Below are 13,241 nucleotides of genomic sequence, written 5' to 3' on the forward strand. Positions count from 1 at the left end.
TTACAGAGTTCGGGGATGCAACTGGTTGATGTTCTTGGAGAGACTGGTAGCTCTGGGTTTCAGAGCTTATCTGACTTAGGAACAATCTGGAGGCTTTAAGTTTCTGAAAAGATAAACTTACTAGGTAAAATATAGAGCCTTAGATAGAGCCCAGGGTACTCTTTAAGGTTTCCAGGAATACTGTAGATTGGGGTTTGGCATACTATAGCAATTTGCAGTATCTAGCTGAAGCTTGCATAAGAGTAACCTCCAGAATAACCTCTCAATTCTATTTGAAATCTCTTAGCCATTGAGACTTTATTTTGTTACATTGCTTTTCCCCTTTTTGGTCAAGAGGGCATTGTGAATCCCACGATGTTGGGGCCAGGCTCATCCTTGGGAGTCATGTCCCATGTTGCCAGGGAGACCCCTGGGAATCATGTCCCACATAGGAGGAAGGGTGATGAGCTTATTTGCAGAATTGAGCTTAGAGAAAGAGAAGGCACATCTGCGCAACAAAAGAGGTTCTCTGGAAGCAACTCTTAGGCATACTTATACGTAGGCTTAGATTCCCCATTACAGAAATAAGTTTCTTAAGAGCAAGCCATAAGATCGAGGCCTTGACTTATTAATTTGGGAGTTCCTTAATGCTTGAGAGAGCATTAGGAATTTCCCAGGTGGGGAAATTTAATAGTTCCATATTTTTTCTCTAGTCCATCAAAGGACTTTGCCAATACATTTTTACTATTCACCCAACATTCTCTGGAATATATACATTAAACTATACAGAATTACAACATCTCATTCCCTATTCTAAGCTCCATGTGTTTAGGTTGTTTAAATGAACCAGCCAGACAGTTTAATTTAGATTGTGTGCTACAGAAAATTGAAATTTTCTACAGCATTAACATCTCTTCCTTTGATCTCACACAGAAGGTGAGGTTTTAAAATACAGACAATGTCATCCTTTACCCTGTATTCTGATTTACCTTTGTCGCAACCAGATCAGATTCGTTCATACCTCTAATTGACATCTGATCTTTTTCAACTTCTATAATAGTTGCTGTATGGAGTAATACTTACTTTCAGAGCTGCAGAACTCTAACTTTGAGTCTTAGGTGTCACACAGGTACCCGAAGTTCCAGAGAACTACCAGGTTATACACAGAGAGCACAGCATCTCAAAATTTAGAGAGAACACTTAAAATTTCAGGAATAAAGTGACTACTGTAAGAGCTTACAATCTAGGCCCTTTTAAGTATTTCTAAAATGAGACCATATAATATTTGTCCTTTTGTTTCTGGTTTATTTTGCTCAACATAATGTCCTCAAGGTTCACTCACCTCGTTGCATGCCTCATGACTTTGTTCCTTTCTGCAGCCACATGATATTCTCTTGTATGTATATATCACAGCTGACGAGCCCTTCCGTTCATCTGTTGATGAACACTTTGGCCACCTTAAACATTAGTGTGCAAATATCTATTCAAGTCCCTGCTTTCAGTTCTTCCAGGTATATTCCTAGTAACAGGATTGCCTAATCATATGGTGACCTTATATTTAGCCCCCTGTGGATCTTTACTTTTTGGAGGGGCTGCACCACTCTGCTACCCTACCAACACTGAAAAGGTAAACCTCTCTCGCCACCTTTTCTCTAGCACTTGAATCTTTCTGTTTATTTGTTTGTTTATTTTGACTCTGCAGGTTTTGTTGAGATGTATTCACATAGCATATATTCTATGCAAAATAAACAGTGTCTCGCAGTATCCTCACTTAGTTGTACGATCATCATCACTCTCAAATTTACACAATTTTCATGGCTCTGAAGAAAAAAATAACAGACACACCCACACCAAACAGAAAACCCAATTTACCCCTAGTATTGGTGTGGTACTAGTGAAGTATTCTTGTTAAATATAGTCAATAGCATGCAATAGGTAGTTTTCCCCATATACCACTATATTATTAACTCTTTGTACAAGTATCATATCTTTGAAGTAGTTCATACAAAACTTTTATATTTGTAGTGCTAAAGGGTAAGATACATGACTTTAAACAACCACTTTCAATCATATTCACCTTCAGTATGGCACTATTACTTATAATCCCACTAACGAACCACGATTGCCTCTATCCATTCCCATACATTTAACTTCAACCTTGTTAATATGTCTGGACATATTAGATAACTGCTCCCCCTTCTCTAGCATTTGTCTATCCCTAGGTCTCCTATATTCCACATTTTAAGAGTCTGAGTTTACATTTACTAGGGGGTTCATAATAGTGAAATCATACAGTATCTCTCCTTTTGTGTTCAGCTTATTTCACTCAGAATTATGTCCTCAGGTTTCATTCATATTGTCACATGCTTCAGGACTCATTCCTTCTTATTGCTGCATAATATTCCATTGTATGTATTTACCACATTTTGTTTATCCACTTCTCTGTTGATGGACACTTGGATTGTTTCCGTCTTTTGGCAATTATGAATAATGCCACTATGAAAATCAGTTTGCAAATGTCTGTTTGTGTTACTGCTTTCAGATCATCTGGGCATATACCGAGTAGTGGAATTGCTGGGTCATAGGGCAACTTGATATTTAGTTTTCTGAGGAATCGCCAAATTGTCTTCCACAGCAGCTATACAATTATGCTTTCCTACCAACAGTGAATAAGTGTTCCAATTTCTCCACAGTCTTTCCAACATCTGTAGTTTCCTGTTTGTTCAATGGCAACCATTCTTACTGGTATGAGATAATATCTCATTGTGGTTTTGATTTGCATTTCCCTAATAGCTAATGAATATGAACATCTTTTCCAGTGCTTTTTAGCCATTTGTATTTCCTCTTTGGAAAAATGTCTATTCATATCTTTTGCCCTTTTGTAACTGGGCTGTTTGTACTATTGTCTTTGAATTGTAGGATATCTTTATATATACTGGATATCAAACCCTTATCAATTATATGGTTACCAAATATTTTCTCCCATTGAGTTTGCTTCCTCTTCACCTTTTTGACAAAATCCTTTGAGGCACAGAAGCATTTGATTTTGAGGAGTACCCATGTGTCTGTTTTTTCTTTCATTGCTTGTGCTTTGGGTTTAAGGTCTAAGAATACCTCCTATACCTAGGTATTAAAGATGTTTCCTTATATTTTCTTCTAGGATTTTTATGGTATTGTCTTTATATTCAGGTCTTTGGTCCACTTTGAGTTAATTTTTTATAGAGTGTGAAGTAAGAGCCTCTTTCATTCTTTTGGTTATGGATATCCAGTTCTCTCAGCTCCATTTGTTAAAGAGACTATTCTGTCCCAGTTCAGTGGATTCAGGGGCCTCGTCAAAAATCAATTGACCATAGATCTGGAGGTCTATTTCCAAACTCTCAATTCAATTTCATTGATTAATATATCTAGCTTTGTGCCAATACCATGCTGTTTTGACCACTGTGGCTTTACAATAAACTTTAAAGTCAGGAAGTGTGAGTCCTCCCACTTTGTTCTTCTTCTTCTTCTTCTTTTTTATTTTTTATTTTTTTGGATGTTTTTGGCAATTAGAGTCTCCTTTCCCTCCCAAATAAATTTGATAACTAGCTTTTGCAAGTCTGCAAAGTAGGTTGTTGGAATTTTGATTGGTATTGTGGAGAATCTGTAGATCAATCTGGGTAGAATTGACATCTTAATGACATTTAGCCTTCCTATCCATGAACATGGAATATCTTTCCACCTATTTAGGTCTTCTTTGATTTCATTTAGCAAAGTTTTGTAGTTTTCTATGTAGAGGTCCTTTATGTCTTTGGTTAAGTTTATTCCTAGATACTTGATTCTTTTAGTTGTATTGTGAATGGATTTTATTTCTTAATTGCCTCCTCAGTTACATCATTACTGGTGTATAGAAACATTATTGATTTTTGTGCATTAATCTTGTATCCTGCCACTTTGCTGAACTTGCTTATTAACTCAAGTCACTTTGTTGTAGATTTCTCAGGATTTTCCAAATATAGGATCATGTAATCTGCAAATAGTGACAATTTTACTTCTTCCTTTCCAATTTGGATGCCTTTTATTTGTTTTTCTTGCCTAATTGCTTTAGCTAGAACTTCTAGCACAAAGTTGAATAAAAGTGGTGGCAGTGGACATCCTTGTCATGTTCCCGATCTTAGGGGGAAGGCTTTCATCTCTCACCATTGAGTTTGACGCTGGCTGTGGGTTTTTCATATACGCCCTTTATCATATTGAGGAAGTTTCCTTTGATTCCTACCTTTTGAAGTGTTTTTGTCAGAAAAGGATGCTGAATTTTGTTGAATGTTTTTTCAGCATCATTCGAAATGATCTTGTGATTTTTTTTTCTTTTTGATTTGTTAATATGCTGTATTACATTCACTGATTTTCTTACGGTGAAGAACCCTTGCATGCCTGGAATGAACCCCACTTCATTGTGGTGTATAATTCTTTTAATGTGCCTTTGAATTTGATTTGCAAGTATTTTGTTGAGAATTTTTGCATCTATATTCATTAGGGAGATTGGCATGTAGTTTTCCTTTCTTGTAGTATCTTTATCTGGTTTTGGTATTAGAGTGATGTTAGCTTCATAAAATGAGATAGGTAGAGTGCTTGTTTGAATCTGTTATGTACTCCACAAAAGCCATAAAAGGCACATGGGTACTCCTCAAAATCAAATGCTTCTGTGCCTCACAGGATTTTTTTCACAGTACTATCATATAATTGTACATTCATCACCCCAATCTATTTTTTGAACATTTTCCTTGTACCAGAAAAAGTGAAAATAAGAATAAAAAATAAAAGTAAAGAAGAACACCCAAAACACTCCCACCCTATTTTTCATTTAGTTTTATGTCCCCATTTTTCTACTTATCCATCCATACACTGGATAAATAGAGTGTGATCCATAAGGCTTTCATGATCATGCTGTCACCTCTTGTAACATGCATTGCTATACAATTCATCTTCAAGAGTCAAGGCTACGGGGTTGGAGTTTGATAGTTCCAGGTATTTACTTCTAGCTATTCCAATGCATTAAAACCTAAAAAGGGTTATCGATATAGTACATAAGAATGCCCACCAGAGTGACCTCTCAACTCCATTTGGAATCTCTCAGCCACTGAAACTTTATTTCGTTTCATTTCACATCCCCCTTTTGGTTAAGAAGATGTTCTCAGTTCCACATATTGGGTCCAGATTCATCCCCAGGAGTCATATCCTGCATTGCCAGGGAGATTTACACCCCTGGGTGTCAGATAAAAGCCATGTTCTTTTAAACCAATCTTATGAGTGCAGATTTATTGTGGGTGGGATCTTTTGATTAGGTCATTTCCATGGAGATGTGACCCTGCCCATTCAAAGTGTGTCTTACTTAGTTTACTGGAGTCCTTAACAGAGCTCAGGGAGAGAGGGCTCAGAGCCAACACAAACCAAGTTGCTTAGAGAGATGCACCCTGGGAGAAACAAGCAAGATGCACAGGAGCCTAGAGAGGGAAGCTAAGTGAGAGCCCACAGATGCTTAAGGAGAAAGCCACTGGAATCAGAAGCTGAAAGCAGTGCAACCTGGGAGCAAAGGACCAGCAGACACCAGCTGACAGAGGTGTTCCGGATGCCATCAGCCTTTTCCTCACGGTAGGTATCTATCTCTTGATTCCTTAATTTGGACATTTTCATGGCCTTAGAACTGTAAATTTGTGAACTAATAAACCTCCATTGTAAAAGCCAATCCATTTTTGGAAGTTTACTTTTCCAGCAGCTTTAGCAAACGAGAAAAGGTAGTGTTCCTTTTTCTTCAAATTTTTGGAAGAGTTTGAGCAGGAAAAGTGTTAGTTCTTTTTTGGAATGTTTGGTAAAATTCCCCTGTGAATCCTTCTGGCCCTGGGCTTTTCTTTGTAGAAAGGCTTTTGATGACTGATTGAATCTCTTTATTTGTGATTGGTTTGTTGAGGTCTTGTATTTCTACTTGAGTCAGTATAGGTTGTTCATGTGTCTCTAGGAAATTGTCCAGTTCCTCTAAGTTGTCTAGTTTGTTGGTGTACAGTTGTTCATAGTATCCTTTTATGATTTTAAAAAATTTCTTCCAGATCCATGGTAATGATCCCCTTCTCATTTCTGATTTTGTTTATTTGCACCTTCTCTCTTTTTTATTTTGTCAGTCTAGCTAAGAGGTTGTCAATCTTGTTAATCTTCTCAAAGAACCAACTTCTGGTTTTATTGATTCTCTTTTCTTTCTTTCTTCTTCATTTTTTTTTTTTTTTTTTTTTTTTTTTTTTTTTTGTTCTACAATTGTTTATTTCTAATTTAACCTTTATCTACTTGATTTAGGGTTAGTCTGCTGGTCTTTCTCTAGCTTCTTCAGGTGTTCAGTTAGGCCTTTAGTTTCGACTCTTTCTTCCTTTTTAACGTATGCATTTAGAGCTATAAATTTCCCTCGCAGCACCACCTTCGTTGCATTCCATAGGTTTTGTTATGTTGTATTCTCATTTTCATTCATCTCTGAATATTTACCAATCTCTCCTGCAATTTCTTTGACCCACTGATTGTTAAAGAGTATGTTGTTTAATCTCCATGTATTTGTGAAAGTTCTGGTTCTTTGGTGGTTATTGATTTCCAACTTCATTCCATTATGGTCAAAGAAAGTGCTTTGAATAATTTCAATCTTTTTAAATTTATTGAGACCTGTTTTGTGCCTCAGCATATGATCTATCCTGGAGAAGATTTGGCAGAACTTCAGTTTGCCAGAGGATACTTTCCCTGTCTTCCTGGTAGATGGCATTCTTGGGCCACCACTTCCCCTCAAGCCTGCTTTGCCCTGAATGCGGCTGCCAGCTGGGCAGGGTCCAAACCAGGTGAAAATCCATCTTTTAACCTCCAGCTTTCCTTCTGGTGACATACGTGACTCTGAGCTTCCCCCTTCTACCACATTCACACACTGAACATTCAGCACTGTTAGTTATTCTCACAATGTGCTACCATCACCTCTGTCCATTTCCAAATGTTTAAGTTCACCCTAGTTGAACATTCTGCTCATAATAAGCAACCGCTCCCCATTCTTTAGCCTCGTTCTATATCCTGGTAACTTATATTTCATGTCTATGAGATTACATGTTATAATTATTTCATATCAATGAGACCCTACAATATTTGTCCTTATGTGTCTGTCTTATATCAGTCAATATAGTGCCCTCAAGGTTTCTTCAACCCATTTTTTTAAAGACAGTTTTGTTCACACACTATACATTCCGTCCTAAGTAAACAATCGTTGGTTCCCTGTATAGTCATATATTTATGCATTCAGCACCATCACCACTATCCATATAAGGACATCTCTATTTTTTCCACAAAGAAGGAAGAGTAAAAGAAGGTACAGGGACAAAAGAAAAAGAAGAAAGAAAGAGAGAGAGAGAAAAAAAACATGACAGCTAGGAAGCAACAAAAGGAAAGATAGCATTAAACTAAAGTAGAATAAAGAGTCAGACAACATCACGAATGCTAGGAGTCTCATACCCTTTCCCTATGTGCCCCCCCATATGCATTTAGCTTTGGTATATTGCCTTTGTTATATTAAAGGAAGCAAAATAAAATGTTTCTGTTAATTATAGTCTCTAGTTTGCATTTATTGTATTTTCCCCCCAATCCCACCCTATATTTAACACCTTGCAATGGTGACATTCATTTGTTCTATCTCTTGTAAAAACATATTTGTACCTTTTATTACAATCGTTGAGCACCCTAGGTTTAACTGAGTTATGCATTTGTCTTTCATTCTGATGTCCCACATGATCCTAACCTTCTTCTTTCAACCATGCTCACAGTCATCTTTGTTCAGTTTACTTACATTGTTATGCTACTATCTCCCAAAACTTGTTTTCCAAACTTCTCAGTCCTGTCTTTTCCTTCCTGTCTGCAGTGCTTCCTTTAGTGTTTCCTGTAGAGCAGGTATCTTGTTCACAAATTCTGTCATTGTCTGTTTGTTAGAGAATATTATAAGCTCTCCCTCATATTTGAAGGACAGTTTTGCCGGATATAAGATTCTTGGTTTGTAGTTTTCTCTTTCAGTTTCTTAAATATATCACCTCACTTCCTTCTTGCCTCCATGGTTTCTATTGAAAAATCTGCACATAGTCTTATCAAGCTTCCTTTGTATGTGATGGATCACTTTTCTCTTGCTGCTTTCAGGATTCTCTATCTTTGACATTTGATCATCTGATTATTAAGCGTCTTACTGTAGGCTTATTCAGATCTATTCTGTTTGGGGTACGCTGCACTTCTTGGATCCATAATTTTATGTCTTTCATAAGAGATGGGAAATTTTCATTGATTATTTCTTCTGTTATTGCTTCTGCCCCCTTTCCCCTCTCTTATCCTTCTGGGGCACCAATGACGCACACAGTCCTGCATTTTCTTTTGTCCTTAAGTTCCCAGAGATGTTGGTAATATTTTTCCATTCTTTTCTCTAACTGTTCTTTTGTGTGTAGGCTTTCAGGTGCCTTGTTCTCCAGTTCCTGAGTGTTTTCTTCTGCCTCTTGAGATCTGCTATTGTATGTTTCCATTGTGTCTTTCATCTCTTGTGTTTTGTGTTTCATTTTCATAGATTCTGCCAGTTGCTTTTTCAAACTTTTGATTTCTACCTTATGTACTCCCAGTGTTTTCATTATATGCATCATCTCTTTTGCCATATCTTCCCTAAACTTTTTAAATTGATTTAGCATTAGTTGTTTCAATTCCCATAGCTCAGTTGAAGTGTAAGTTTGTTCCTTTGACTGGGCCATAACTTTGTTTTTCTTAGTGTAGGTTGTAGTTTTCTGTTGTCTAGGCATCTGGTTTCCTTGGTTACCCCAATCAGGTATTCCCAGACAAGAACAGGCTCAGGTCTCAGAAGGAGACAATAGTATTACGTCTCACTGAGGGTGTGTGTTAGAAGATTGGTACACCCTGTGAAGCCTCAAGTCACTGCTTTTACACCCAGCACATGGCACCTGTCAGCCTGTAGCTCCAGACTGGTGTAAGGAGGTATGGTGCATGGCTGTTTTTCCCCAGGCTCTGGGATCTGGTTCTGAATGGAAGTTGCGTAGTAGAGCTTGGCACCACCATCTTCCTCTTAGAGAAAATACACCCCCTAGAGAGATCATTTATATTTGAATAGTCTCTCTGCTGTGCTGTCTCCACCTTTGTCTGGGTCAGAGTGCTGGGAACTGAAAATGGCTGAGGCTTTCTCCACTGAGCCAAAAAATGTATAGAAAGCCCCCTTAAGGGCCAGTCCATGGCCACCCTCTTGCTCTTCAAGCTCAGACATCACCAAAAGCCTATGCCTGCTTGTTGGGGATTCATATCTTGTGTTGAGCAGTCCACATTTGTTAATTAAAACCCCAGTTGGAGCTCAGCTGAGTTATATTCGCTTGCTGGGAGAGTGCTGCTCTCTATCACAGCAAGGCTTTGCAGTTCAGGCCATGGTGGGGAGGGGACTCCCGGCTGGATCCGCAGTTTTTACTTACAGATTTTATGCTGCGATCTTGGGCATTCCTCCCAATTCAGGTTGGGGTATGATGAGTGGACAGTCAAGTTTGTCCCCTTGCAGTTATTCCAGATTATTTACTAGTTGTTCCTGGTTGTTTATTAGTTGTTCCAGGGGGACAAATTAGCTTCTACTCCTCTTTATGCCATCATCTTCTTCCATCTCACAAAACCCTTTTTAACTACTCCATCTGATACCCTGGTAACTATGAGATTTTCCCCTTTTGCTGGTGGGAACAGGAATTATTTGCCACCCTGTGTGAGTTCTAAGTATGAGTCCTTCTAGTCCTTTCAGCTGGTTATTACTCCAGCCTCAGAGTCTCCTCATGTGCATGCATTGGTCAGTGCTCAGTGGAAGTTTGAAGAGGTTCTCTCAGAATTTCTGGAGATATCTCCATGAAGCTTTCTCTTCTTTCATACTCTGCCTATAAACTCTCTCAAAGCAGTAAGCTGGGACAATCATAGGACTCAGCTCATTTGTTTCTTGTCTCTCATGGATCACTGTCCTTTGTTACCTAAAATCAAATGTTTTGACATTTGTTGTTTCACACTTGTTCAGTTTTTAGTTGTTTTAGTGGGCAGGTAAATCTGATCCCTGTTGTTCCATCTTGGCCAAAAGCAGAAGTCTTTCAATGCTGCCTATTGTTTTCTGACTTATTTAAAAGTGTTGTTTCTTTTCTTCAACAGCTTTTCATTTTTTTTTTTAATTGTGGTAACGTGTGTGTGTGTGTGTGTGTGTGTGTGTGTGTTTCAACATGAAAGTTGCCATTTGAAAGTGTACCATTCAATGGCATTAATTACTTTTGCAATGTTGCTATTACCATTATTAAAACTTTTTCATCGCCGAAAACAGCAATACTACTTTTTTATGTACCAAATATATCAATCTTTTCCTTTATTAATTCTGGAATTTGAGTGATAGAATGCTTTCTACTCACAGATTATAAAGGAATTATTACTTACATAATTTTTAATGCAATTTTATTGAGATATATTCATATAACATACAATCCTTCAAAGTGTACAATCTGTTGTTCATAGCTGTGCATTGATTACCACAATCAATCTTTGAACATTTTCATTACTCCAAAAAGTAAAATAAAAATTAGAATAAAAAAGAACGTCCAAAACATTCCATTCTCCTCCTCTCCCCACTGTTCATTTACTTTTTTTCACACTCATTGTTTTTTTAACTTTATCAAAAAATTAAAAAACAAACAATAAAAAACATTTCAAATGAACAAAACCAAAACAAAGGAATAAGAAAAAACAAATAACCTAAAATAACTACATTGCTTCCAACATGTTCCTACCCTACCCCAAGAAAATAAACAGACTATAACCCAACAAAGGAATAAGAAAAACAAATAACCTAAAATAACTACATTTCTGCAAACTTGTTCCTACTATACCCCCCAGAAATTAACAAACCATAGTTGTTCCTGAGCATTCCCAGAACATTAAGTTTACCCTCCATAACTTATCTGTTCTTATTGGATTATCATTTCCCCTTCACTATTTGCTGTCTATGGCTAGGTCCCCTACATTCTATAATACAAACCATTTATTTTACATTTTTCATGTTGTTCACACTAGTGGTAACATACAGTATTCCTCTTTTTGTGCCTGCCTTATTTCACTCAGCATTATGTTTTCAAGGTTCATCCATGTTGTCATATGTTTCAGGACATTGTTCCTTCTTAGTGCCGCATAGTATTCCATCGTGTGTATATACCACATTTTGTTTATCCACTCATCTGTTGAAGGACATTTGCGTTTTTTCCATCTCTTGGCAATTGTGAAAATTGCTGCTATGAACATGGTGTGTAGATATCTGTTTGTGTCACTGCTTTCAGACTTCTGGGTATATACCAAGAAGTGCAATTGCTGGATCGAAGGGTATGTCTATATCTAGTTTTTTAAGGAACTACCAGACTGTCTTCCAGAGTGGCTGTATCATTAATACAGTCCCACCAACAATGAATAAGAGTTCCAACTTCTCCACATCCTCTCCAGCATTTGTAGTTTCCTGTTTGTTTAATGGTAGCCAGTCTAACTGATGTGAGATGATATTTTATTGTAGCCTTAATTTACATCTCCCTAATAGCTAGTGAAGCCGAATATTTTTTCATGTGTTTTTTTGCCATTTGTATTCCCTCTTCAGAGAACTGTCTTTTCATATCTTTTGCCCATTTTATAATTGGGCTGTCTGTACTATTGTTGTTGAATTAGGATTTCTTTATATATGCAAGATATCAGTCTTTTGTCAGATACATGGTTTCCAAAAATTTTTTCCCATCGAGTTGGCTGCCTCTTCACCTTTTTGACAAATTTCTTTGAGGTACAGAAGCTTTTAAGTTTGAAGAGTTCCCATTTATCTATGTTTTCTTTTGTTTCTTGTGCTTTGGGTGTAAGGTCTAGGAAGTGACTTCCTAACACAAGGTCTTGAAGATGTTTCCCTACATTATTGTCTAGTTTTATGGCACTGTCTCTTATATTGAGGTCCTTAATCCATTTTGAGTTAATTTTTGCGCAGGGTGTAAGGTAGGGGTTTTCTTTCATTCTTTTGGATATGGATATCCAGCTCTCCCAGCCTCATTTGTTGAATAGGCTGTTTAGTGGTTTGGGGGGCCTTATCAAAGATCAGTCGACCGTAGATCTGGGGGTCTGTCTCCAAATTCTCAATTCGATTCCATTGATTAATATGTCTATCTTTGTGCCAGTGCTATGCTGTTTTGACTGCTGTGGCTTTACAATAAACTTCAAAGTCAAGGAGTTTAAGCTTCATTTTTCTTTTTTAGAATGTTTTTAGCAATTCAAGGCATCTTCCCCTTCCAAATAAATTTGATAGCTAGCTTTTCCAAGTCTGCAAAGTAGGTTGTTGGAATTTTGATAGGAATTGCATTGAATCTATAAATGAGTTTGCATTGAATTGACATCTTAATGACGTTTAGCCTTCCTATCCATGAACAAGGAATATTTTTCATCTTTTTAGGTCCCCTTCTATTTCTTTTAATAAAGTTACGTAGTTTTCTATGTATAGGTCTTTTATACTCTTGGTTAAGTTTATTCCTAGGTACTTGATTTTTTTAGTTGCTGTTGAGAATGGTATCTTTTTCTTGAGTGTCTCCCAGTTAGTCATTTCTAGTGTATAGGAACATTACCGACTTACGTGCATTAATCTTGTATCCCACTACTTTGCTAAATTCGTTTATTAGCTCAAGTAGCTGTGTTGTTGATTTCTCAGGGTTTTCCAGATATAGATGATATCTTCTGCAAATAATGACAGTTTTACTTTTTCCTTTCCAATTTGGATACCTTTTATTTCTTTGTCTTGCCAGATTGCTCTGGCTAGCACTTCTAGCACAATGTTGAATAACAGTGGCGACAGCGGGCATTCTTGTCTTGTTCCTGAACTTAAAGGGAAGGCTTTCAGTCTCTCGCCATAGTGTACTATGCTGGCTGTGGGTTTTTCATATATGCCCTTTATCATATTGAGGAAGTTTCCTTCAATTCCTACCTTTTGAAGTGTTTTCATCAAAAAAGAATACTGGATTTTGTTGAATGCTTTTTGAGATGATCATTAGATTTTTTCCTTTTGATTTGTTAATATGTTGTATTACATTGATTGATTTTCTTATGTTGAACCATCCTTGCATGCTTGGAGTGAACCCCACTTGGTCATGGTGTATGATTTTTTTAATGTGTCTTTGGATTCAATTTGCAAATGTTTTGTTGAGAATTTTTGCTTCTAT

Source organism: Choloepus didactylus, chromosome 14 (genome assembly GCF_015220235.1).
Source record: "Choloepus didactylus isolate mChoDid1 chromosome 14, mChoDid1.pri, whole genome shotgun sequence".
Taxonomy (NCBI): domain Eukaryota; kingdom Metazoa; phylum Chordata; class Mammalia; order Pilosa; family Megalonychidae; genus Choloepus; species Choloepus didactylus.